Raw genomic sequence first — 10,795 nt, 5'->3', positions numbered from 1 at the left:
AGTTCCTTAGGTGCTTTAGAAATGTCCCGTGAAGGCTGCTCTGCACTGCTCTGGCAGCAGACGGGGGCCTTAGACTGGATGTAAGTTGCAGCTACTCTCTCTTTTAAGGCTCATTTAAATGAGCATCAGGCCTTTCAATTTTCTCTGACTTCAAAAGTCTCTAACTCGCAGGGGGACAGGCTGTGATAGCCTTACTCACATGGACAACCCCCTTGACACCAGTGGCAATTAGGATGGGCTGCTAGCTTCCTTAGGCTCCTTTGATAATTCCAGCCAAAGCCAGCCCTACAGTGCCCCTACACAGGAGCGCCGCCAGCTTTTCTGCCGCCCTAGGCGGCAGAAGGTCCCGCCCCGAAATGCCGCCCTGCCCAGAGGCGGCGGAAGGTCCCGCCGCGGAAATACCGCCCCGGTCGCCGCCCCCCAAATCGCCTAGGTTGCCTAATGAGTTGTGCCGGCCCTGCCCCTAGACCCTAGTTAGATTCAACTGTTCGGGACAAGCTGTAGTTGATAGCTTTGTGCACAAACAGCTCCAAAGACAGCAAGAGTAAAAGACAATTTCTGCAGCTACCATGCTGGCCACTAGAGGGCGAAGTCACTCCGTCACTTAGATGCAGAAATTTCTCAAACCTGGCTGTCCAGAGCTAGGCTCCTAAACTCAGGTCTAGCTAGGGTGACCAGACAGCAAGTGTGAAAAATTGGGATGAGGGTGGAGGGTCATAGGAGCCTATATAAGAAAAAGACCCCAAAATTGGGACTGTCCCTATAAAATTGGGACATCTGGTCACCCTAGGTCTAGCCAGCTACTTGGAAGTGACCTGACCTGCAAAGGTCTGATGCCAAAATATGGATGCGGGAGACTCACTTTAGGCACCCAGGTTTGGAAAGGTCGGCCGAGGGCCGTACATTCTCTGGCAATTGCAAAAAGTTGGAAAAAGTGGTTTGGGGATAAAGCAAATAGTTTGCTTTGGTTTTGAACTTTTTTACATTTTAAAAATGTTTTTAAACAATAAAATTAAAAGAAACTTTGAAGCAAAGTCCTTTCAGACCAACCCCCCACCCCTCAAATATTTCTTTTTGAAAAATGAAACATTTCGATTATTTTTTGGGGGGAATTTTTTGGGGTGGTGGGGGGGGAAGAGGGTTAAACTGACAGAGTGAAACTGACACAAAGTTGTGAAACATTTTGGTGTCTCCAAATCTGCATTTTTGTGTGTGCCTCCTCCCCCCACCTCAAAAAAAAGTTTTGTTTGAAAGATTTTGCCCAGCTCCACTGTTTACTGGTCTCCACAGCAATTAGTTTTGGATACAAGACCTCACTTATACCCCAGTGGAGCTCTGTGAGTTTGCACCAAACTCTATTTCCCCGTGTTTATGTGAGGGATGGGCAGCTGACCCCCAGGTGATATGGTTCGGTTGGGGAACGTGTTGCCTGATCCATAGATTATGTATTCTTTATATTGATTACTTAAGAATTCCTAGTTAACACTTCGAGGTTTGATAGGTCTTGGCCCAAGATCAGGCCCAGTATTATTAAAATTACTGTTCAGGTGGGAACCCCAAGATGCACGGATGCAACACTCGCACATAGGAAAACCCTGCACCAACACTCTAACCCTGCAAGGTAGACAGAGCTAATGCAGCGTGTACCTTTGAGCAGCCATATACTCTCACCATCCCTGGCAGAACAACCTGGAACGTTAGCCATCACCATCGCCCGGGGCTGTCAAATACCTCCATCTCTGTCTTTCCCCCAAACACGCAGGCTGGGGTACAGCTTTTATGATGTGTTATGCTGATGACACCATTAGGTCTAACGTCTATTTAGTAGGGGTTTCATCCCCTTTCCTTATTTGTATTGCCTCACCCTACCAATGTTCGGGTGTGCTTATCCCATAGGGTAGTATATTAATGAGCTCAGTTTACCATATATGTCAATTCGTTGCCATGGCACTCTTGTGGTCAGAAAGCTGTGGATGTTCCTGTCCTAAAATAGCCAAAACCTGGTATCAGTTCAGTATTCTCGTGGTACCTGATCTACACTTCCCCCTTCAACACACGTTTCCCAGTTCCCCAAAACCAGCGGGCCATTTAACTGTGCCAAAATTCACAGGCCTCAAAGCCTTATGCTAACTGCTTAAGCCAATGTCTGTGGGGATGTATCATCCCTACACCAACCTAATGGAAAGTTCCATGAGGAGGTAAGGGTTACGATGGGACATTTGCCAGGCAACGGCTCATGGCCTTGCAGGTAAACAAGGTAATAAATCATGGCCTTATGTAAGGCCCCTGGTGGTCTAGGGATTATATAAGATGAGGTAAACAAGGTAATAAATCATGGCCTTATGTAAGGAACGGTTGAACCAATCAGTGTGGGGCTATACATGTGATAAACACATGATTTTCCTTCTTGTCCAATCGGTAGATGTGTGATTATAGCCTAATTGTGTTATGTAATGTTGAGAAAAACTATAAAAGAAAGCTTGTAATAAACAGGATGGGATTCAGCTTGCAACCACATTGGTCGTGTGCTTTATCCGCTCCGCATGGGACCCCACAAATGTCTTACAGGATACAGGCCTGCAGGTTCATTGTGATTACTTCCTTCACTTACGCCTATGCATCGTCTATCGGTACAGCTTTGCTCCAACACCCATGAAGCTTGTGCTTGGCTTGATTCTCTCTTCCCCCAGGTCCATGGGGCAGCCCAGCATGTGTTGGTGTTCTGGGCTTACTTCCCCCACAATATGGGGTCCAAATGCAGGCAGCAGTTTGGAGAGCCGCCGGCATCGTGATAGCATTGGAGGAGCAGCTGGGAGGCAGTGCAGTGACATACCATCTCTGTGCAGAGTAGTTTACACCTTTGGCAGATCCCTCTCAGATCTGTTGATTTTGGAGGGTTGAAGCCGCTGCCGCTTACGCAGGGGAGCAAACCCTGCCGCTCACTTCTGCAGAAGGAAAAATTAGTACTGGGTGTCCAGTCCTTTGGGCAAGCCAGTCTCACACAGGGAAGACAGGGCCCTTTGTGAATGAAAAGTTCTAGAGCTCATCAGATCTGTTCCGTAGCACCTAACAGTGGTGGAGAAAAACCGGCCTATTCAAAGAGCATCCGCAGAGATCCAGCAAGAACAATACAGCACGCCTGGTCCAGCCATAGTCTCACTAGAAGTAAAGGTGGGATGTATGAAGACTCCTATGGATCACATGCTAACTAGTCATTTGGAAGCCAGGGCCGGCTCCAGGCACCAGCTTAACAAGCAGGCCAAGGGAGAGGGGCGGCACCTGCGGCAATTTGGGGGCGGCAGGTCCCTCACTCCCTCTAGGAGCAAAGGACCTGCCGCTGAACTGCCGCTGCCAATCGCGGCTTTTTTTATTTTTGCTTGGGGCGGCAGAAATGCTGGAGCCAGCCCTGTTGGAAGCACAGGAGGTGTCTGAGTTTGAAGTGCCAATGTCCACTTGAGAAGTTCCCAGAGCATCAGCAGAGACAAGATCCAGCAAAAAACAGTACAGGCAGCACCAGATTCCCCATCTTGCATTCTTTTCTAGGAATGCCCCCCATTGCGGTATGGAAAGGCAAAGTGCACAGAGCACTTTTCCCAAAGCTCAGTACCTACACATTGACCAGATGCAATGAAGAGCCATAAGTCAGAGACACGGCGGCTTAAGAAACACTTGGTTTGATTGTTTTAATGCATCCCTTGTTATGGCTCAGTAGTTAGGTAAGTATATCATGACCTAAAGGTATGATCAACCGCTGAGGGTGCTCTCCTTTTCTTGTGCTTGTAACTTTGTACCTTGCTGGGGCAACTCTGAGGGTGGAGTTTCTTTTGACCGGTTTGAATCGGAATGCTTGAGCTCAGGAAAGATTCTCTTGCTCTCTTGGGTAGTTGAATGTAGTTTTCCCGAAATGTTGATGGCTCCCCTCAACTTGCCAGCAGACTCAGATATTACACAACCATTTGAAAAATACAGTCGGGGCAAATCACTGAGTAAAGATTTCAAAGTGTTGTTAATCAATTCATAAGCTGTTTCTATGCAGACAAAGAACATCAGCATCTCAGGAGCTGGTTATTTCAAAAATGGGCTGCGTCTGCTCTCCTCGTGCAGTAACCCAGACGGACAGGCCTGGCTCTGACTTTCAAGAAGTTCAGCCTTGTCCTATTATGTAATATATTCCGGCATGCTGGGGATTTGTACTTGGTAACCCAATGGCCAGTGCTGGCCAAGGCCATAGGTGTTAGCCAAGAAAAATTCATAGCTGGAACCAGACCAGCTCACCTGCATGTTAGCTTTGTTCAAAATAGGTAAAAAGAAGAACAGGAGTACTTGTGGCACCTTAGAGACTAACAAATTTATTAGAGCATAAGCTTTTGTGGACTACAGCCCACTTCTTCGGATGCATATAGAATGGAACATATATTGAGGAGATATATATACACACATACAGAGAGCATAAACAGGTGGGAGTTGTCTTACCAACTCTGAGAGGCCAATTAATTAAGAGAAAAAAAACTTTTGAAGTGATAATCAAGATAGCTCAGTACAGACAGTTTGATAAGAAGTGTGAGCATACTTACAAGGGGAGATAGAATCAATGTTTGTAATGGCTCAGCCATTCCCAGTCCTTATTCAAACCTGAGTTGATTGTGTCTAGTTTGCATATCAATTCTAGCTCTGCAGTCTCTCTTTGGAGTCTGTTTTTGAAGTTTTTCTGTTGTAATATAGCCACCCGCAGGTCTGTCACTGAATGACCAGACAGGTTAAAGTGTTCTCCCACTGGTTTTTGAGTATTTTGATTCCTGATGTCAGATTTGTGTCCATTAATTCTTTTGCGTAGAGACTGTCCAGTTTGGCCAATGTACATGGCAGAGGGGCATTGCTGGCACATGATGGCATATATCACATTGGTAGATGTTCAGGTGAACGAGCCTCTGATGGTATGGCTGATGTGATTAGGTCCTGTGATGATGTCACTTGAATAGATATGTGGACAGAGTTGGCATCGGGGTTTGTTACAAGGATAGGTTCCTGGGTTAGTGGTTTTGTTCCAATGTGATATATGCCATTGATAATCTATGGATCAGGCTTATGCTCTAATAAATTTGTTAGTCTCTAAGGTGCCACAAGTACTCCTGTTCTTCTTTTTGCGGATACAGACTAACACGGCTGTTACTCTGAAACCTTTCAAAATAGGTATTAGTCTTACAATCTAACTGCTAAAGACATTCTTATACGAAATGCTTGTGAGATGCTGCCCGAATTAATCTCTCATATAATTTCTGTATTCCAGGCTACAAGGTAAAACATAGGTTTGTTTTATAATTGTAAGAGTGCCTGTCCTGACTTGTGAACTCAGACAGGAAGAGTGGCTTTCCCCACCCATCCAGAAGGACTATTAAAATTAAGTGGGCCATTGTAGGACAAAAGCTTTGTTGATTGCCCCATCCACCCATGGAGAAGTATAGGCAGGAGGCTTCGTCCCATTGATTGGAATGCTGGAGGAGGGCAATAAAAACCGCTGACTGGAAGATTTTTCATCTCTGCTGTTTGGATTCTCACAAGAGCTGAAGCTAATGGCACGTCTACACTTACACCAACGCCCAGATCCAGGCGAGTATTCAGGCATGAGGCTTGCAATGCACCAGATCTGCCAGTAGATAGTATCAGAAAACAGCTTCAACTTCCCCTTCTCCAGGCAGCCCTGTAGGGGCAAAATACCCTCCCCCAAATGCATGGCAATATGCTTAGCTCACCTTCTCAACTGTTTGGACTGGTCAGGAGCGCTGATTGCAGCCTAACGCCGCCTCTATGCCCCCTCAATGACAGAAACCCCAACGGAGGGTACACCACCTGCCCTCCCGAGCGGGAGAGCTCACCAGAGAGGCAGAGGCCTGGGGTTACGGAGTATAATTTGCATCATCTTGTGCCAACTTCTGCATCTGGCCTGGTCTGCACCAGAGAGCTGGTTGGGAAAATGGGACCAGAACAGCTTTCATGGAAAACTGCAGTTTGGCAAAATTGAAATGTTTTGCAGGAAGGCATCAATTTGGCCATTTTCGGTGGGAAAAGGCTAAACGAGTTATTCCAACTTGGTTCATTTAAATAACATCAACATCTGTCAAAAGTGTTTCTTTTCAGCGTTATCGTTTTGATTAATTCCCTTTAGACTCCATATATTAATGTTAATATCTTTGGATATAAACATTAAAATATAATATTTATATGAACATCAAAACAAAATGAATCACCGTAATGTTGAAATGACACTTTCTTACCTTAGCAAAGTGACAGTTTTATCTCACTGAAACAAAATGTTTTGATGGTCCTGAATTAAAGTTTTGGAATTTTCCATCTCATAGGAAATTTAGAAACCTCGACCTTTTCATTCCGATTCAGAACAATTTTTTAACAAATGTGGGAATTTGCCTTGGAACGGAGATTCTGGTTTCTGACAAGCTCCCATACACAGAGATTGTGCCACCACTCCTGAAATGCTGCCACTCCTGGGGTGAAAAGCAGGTTAAAGGCCCGCAACAATTTAGAACAGGGCAGGGACTCTCTTTGCTCTGTGTTTGTACAGCACCTGGCACAATGGGATCCTGATCTTGGATGTGCTGCCAGCATGCAAATAAATAACAACAGGACACGAGAGTTAAATCCGTAACCTTGGCAAAAAAAAAAAAAAAAAAAAGCCATGGACCCTTTAATGTTGTCACATGGTCTCAAGTCTGATTCCAAAGTGTCAGTATGAGGGCCTGCAGAGGGGCCTGGGATCATGGACAGGCCACGGAGCCGGGAATTTTTGTTTACTGCCCGTGACCTGTCCATGACTTTTACTAAAAATACCAGTGACTAAAACGTAGCCTTAGCCATGAATATTGGGACAGTCCCTATAACATCGGGACGTCTGGTCACCCTAAAGGGAACTGCTTTGCCAAAGTGATTGATTTTGGTTGTTTTGGGGTTTGAAAGCAGGATATGGTGCTGGCAGGCCAGATATCACTTGTTCCCAGGCTGCAGGCATTAGCTAAGGACTGACATCCTCGGCACTGGAGCCAGGTCACCTGTGTGTTAGTTTTGTTCGCAATAGATATTATTTGTCTTATAAGAATGTGTTCAGTGTTTAGTCTCTATGAAATGCTTGTAAGTTGCTGCCTGCATTGATTGTACTGGCAGTGTCTGTATTCCGTGCTGTAAGAAAATACGTAAGTTTTGCTTGATAACTTTGAAAATGTTTGCCCTGAATTTATGAATTCAGGCACAGGAATCATCCCCACCCCCTGCCCATCCAGAAGGACTATCAAAATCAGATGGGCCATCAAGGCTCATCGCAATACACAGGAATGGTTAATGGCCCTAACCCCAGCTGGGCAATATTACATGCCAGGAAGCTTGTCCTGTGGGCTTGGAAGCTGAATGAAGGAAATAAAACAGTCACAGGAAAAATTTCCATCTTTTTGGCTTTGAACGCTGAAGGGTCAGAGATTCTAAGCTGAAGCCAGAGATCCCCAGGGGCTGTTTCCTGGGTCCACCCTGAAAGACCCTTTGAATTGACAAATCACTACAACTCTGTCACCCTTAGGATGTAGATGGTAACTCATGGGTGTGTATATGTTTGCTTGCTTTAATCGGTAAATAATTCTCATTTCTTTTTCCTAGTTAAGAAATCTTTATGGTTTATTTCAGGATTGGCCTCAGGTGTTGTCTTTGGTGTAAGATCTAGGGTACCAATTGATCTGGGGTCAGTGACTGGTCTCTTGGGACTGGAAGCAAACTGAATGTGGTGTGATCTTTGGTGCAAGTGACCATTTATCACTAAGTCCAGTTTGTCTGGGTGGCAGGATAGACTAAAAAGTCTCAGGGGACTGTCTGTGACTCCATGGTAGGTTTAGTGATCCAGGAGTTCACATTTGTTACTGGTTTGGTGAAAGCTAATTATAGATCACACCACCAGCTTGCATAGGCGCCGACTCTGTGGGTGCTCTGGGGCTGGAGCACCCATGGAAAAAAATTGGTGGGTGCTCAGCACCCACCGGCAGCTCCCCTGCCCAACCCCTCTGCTCCAGCACACCTCCGCCTCCTGTGCGAGCACGCCGCCGTGTCCTGCATCTCCCCCCTCCCTCCCAGCGCTTGCGCCGTGACACAGCTGATTCGCGGGGCAGGGAGGGAGGGGGGAAGAGGGGGAATGCGGCGCGCTGGGGGAAGAGGCAGGGCCGGGCTGGGGATTTGGGGAAGGGATCCAATAGGGGCGGAGTTAGGGCAGTGACTTTGGGGATGGGGTTGGAATTGGGGTGGAGTCAGGGCGGGGAAAGGGGCGGGGGGCGCGGGCACCCACCGGCGCAGGAGAAAGTTGGCACCTATGCCAGCTTGGGGTGTCTGCCCTGTTTTTGACCATTGGCATTCCTGGTTGTGAGCCACTCCAGACAGAGTGATATGGGGTAATGAAATGTGGTTATCCTTAGTGTACGAGTAAAGGGCAGTAGAACTGTGCTTTGCCTGCCCTGATTGAGGGGCTCCCCCTAAACCGAAGCTCATTTGTTAAGCAGGAGGAAGGGATGGCAAATCCCAGTGAAGAAGAGATTGGGTGAGGCCAGGTGTTTGTACGTTGTGGTATAGACGCCTAACGAGCCCTAGATACCATCTGACCTGCCCCTCTGCATCATTTAAAGATAGAGCTGACTGGAGAAACCCCCTAGACATTGAACCCAGCCCTTGTTCCTGCCGACCTCACTTGTCACAAGGGTTACACCTTCGTTATCCTAATCCAGCCCATCAAAGCCTTACATCTATGCTGAACATGTCACCTGTCAGGTTGAGAGGTCAGAGCAGAGTGTAGGTTGGACAGAAGGGCTCCTCCATCTCCTCGCCAGCCGGCACCCGAAGGTAAGTGCTGCGTGGCCTGTTTCGCTGGACCACTTGGTAGCTCAGGACAGGGAGCAGTGGTGCATAGTGCAGAGATGTGCGCTGCGGCCATCTGTTTCCGTGCCTGGACTGGGAATTTCCTGGTAAAGATTCTCACTTAAAAGATTCCTCGGACTTTGGACTTTGTTAATATTATAGGGGGGCCATGGTGGCTGCACCATAGTGCTGGTTGAATAGAGGTTGCTGTTTAGAGAGATTATTCCACATCTTGGAAAGATGAAGTATTTGGAAATTGGCCAGGTTTGCACTAACGTACGGGGGGAGGGGGGTGATGGTGGGAGGGGGCAGCAAAAAGGTCTTGCTCCACCAAATGCAAATGTCAAGGAACATTTTCTATTTTATTCGATTTGCTCAGCGTCTTCATTGATGCAATCTGGGTATTTAAAGGATTAAGATGTATACAAAAGTAAAGCGCCAGGCCACGGGATTGATTTGGGTACATGGGGAGAGATTTTTCTGATTGTAAACTGTAATTAGGTGGGAATATAGGATACAATTTGCAAAAAGTGCCTCAGTCACTTGATAGAGAGTCAGAGATACAATTTTCAGAAATGCCTAAGAGATTTGTGCTAGCGTTTATCACAGGATTTGGGCACCTTCCATGTAAAATGGATTGGCAATAATCTCTCTCTTTCAGGTACATAGCACCATAGTATCTGAGAACCCCTCCCATTGCTGTATTAAGGGCAGGGCTACACTTGCAGATGTAGAGCGCTGTGAGCAGTAGCGTAGCTGGGGGGGGGGTGCAGGGGAAGCAGCCGCTTCCCCTCAGCACGTTTTCCAAAAGCGGCGCCTTAGTTAGGGGTTACCATGGCACCAGCGGGCAGGGCCCACGCTCCTCTCTGACGCTTGGACTGCCGGGCCGGCGCTGGGCTCCTGCAGGCAAGGGGGGGCAGCACGGCCGGAGGAGCCATTGGGGGGGAGGGGCGCGGCCGGAGGAGCGAGGGGGCTGGCTCCTCGGGCATCGTGCCCCACGCTCAGGGCGGCCCCAACATCGCTGCGGCCACCTCCTGCGGCGGCTCAGGGCTCGGCTGCCGAGCGCTCCCTGCCCCTTGCTAATGCGGCATCAGCAGCATCTCCCGGCAGCGGCTTGCGGCCCATTATACAGGCGGGAGGGACCGACTGTCCGCTCCCTGCTCACATCACGTCCGAGACTCCAGCCCGCCGCATGTGTGTATTGCCCTGGGGCAGCGGTGCGAAGTGGTTACAGCGCGGCCCTGTCCTTTGGGCCGCCCCCGTGACCCCACCCCCCTGCACTACGCCCCTCCCTGCCTGTTTGCTTGGCCCCGCACCCCCGCACTGACCCTCTAGCTGCTGGTTACATTCCAACCATCTGGAGCTTCCCGCGCGCCTCTCCCCTCCCCCTCCCGCGATGGCCACCCGGCATAGTGTCATGGCTTCCTCCGAGGTCACTTGGCAGATGGTGAGTCCTGCCCGGGGGCGTATGAAACTTTCTCGCCTCTTCTTTCCCCCCCCCCCGACCGCACCCTAAAAACTTCCTCAGCCGGGCCGGGATGCACTGCGCCCGGCCCCCTCCCCCTGGACTGAGCCCCTCCAAGGGGGGGCGCAGCGTGGCTGGAGGAGCCGGGGGGCGCGGCGCAGCCGAAAGAGCCAGCCGGGGGTGGGGGGTGCGGAGCGGCTGGAAGAGGAGGAGCCAAGGGGGACGTGGCCAAAGGAGGAGCCAAGAGGGGTGCCTTTTTTATGTTTGCTCCCCTGGCACTTAGAACCTGGCTACGCCACTGGCCGTGAGTTAAACAAGCCCTCGGAGAGCGCAGTAGGAAAAGTGCTGCTGTGTGTCCACGCTGTCAGATTCAAGCACACTGACGTGGCCACATTAGCAGCTCTTGCAACGCCACAGAGAGCAGTGCATTGTGGT

This window comes from Trachemys scripta, chromosome 5 (genome assembly GCF_013100865.1).
Source record: "Trachemys scripta elegans isolate TJP31775 chromosome 5, CAS_Tse_1.0, whole genome shotgun sequence".
NCBI lineage: Eukaryota > Metazoa > Chordata > Testudines > Emydidae > Trachemys > Trachemys scripta.
Note: the sequence above shows the minus strand (reverse complement) of the source record.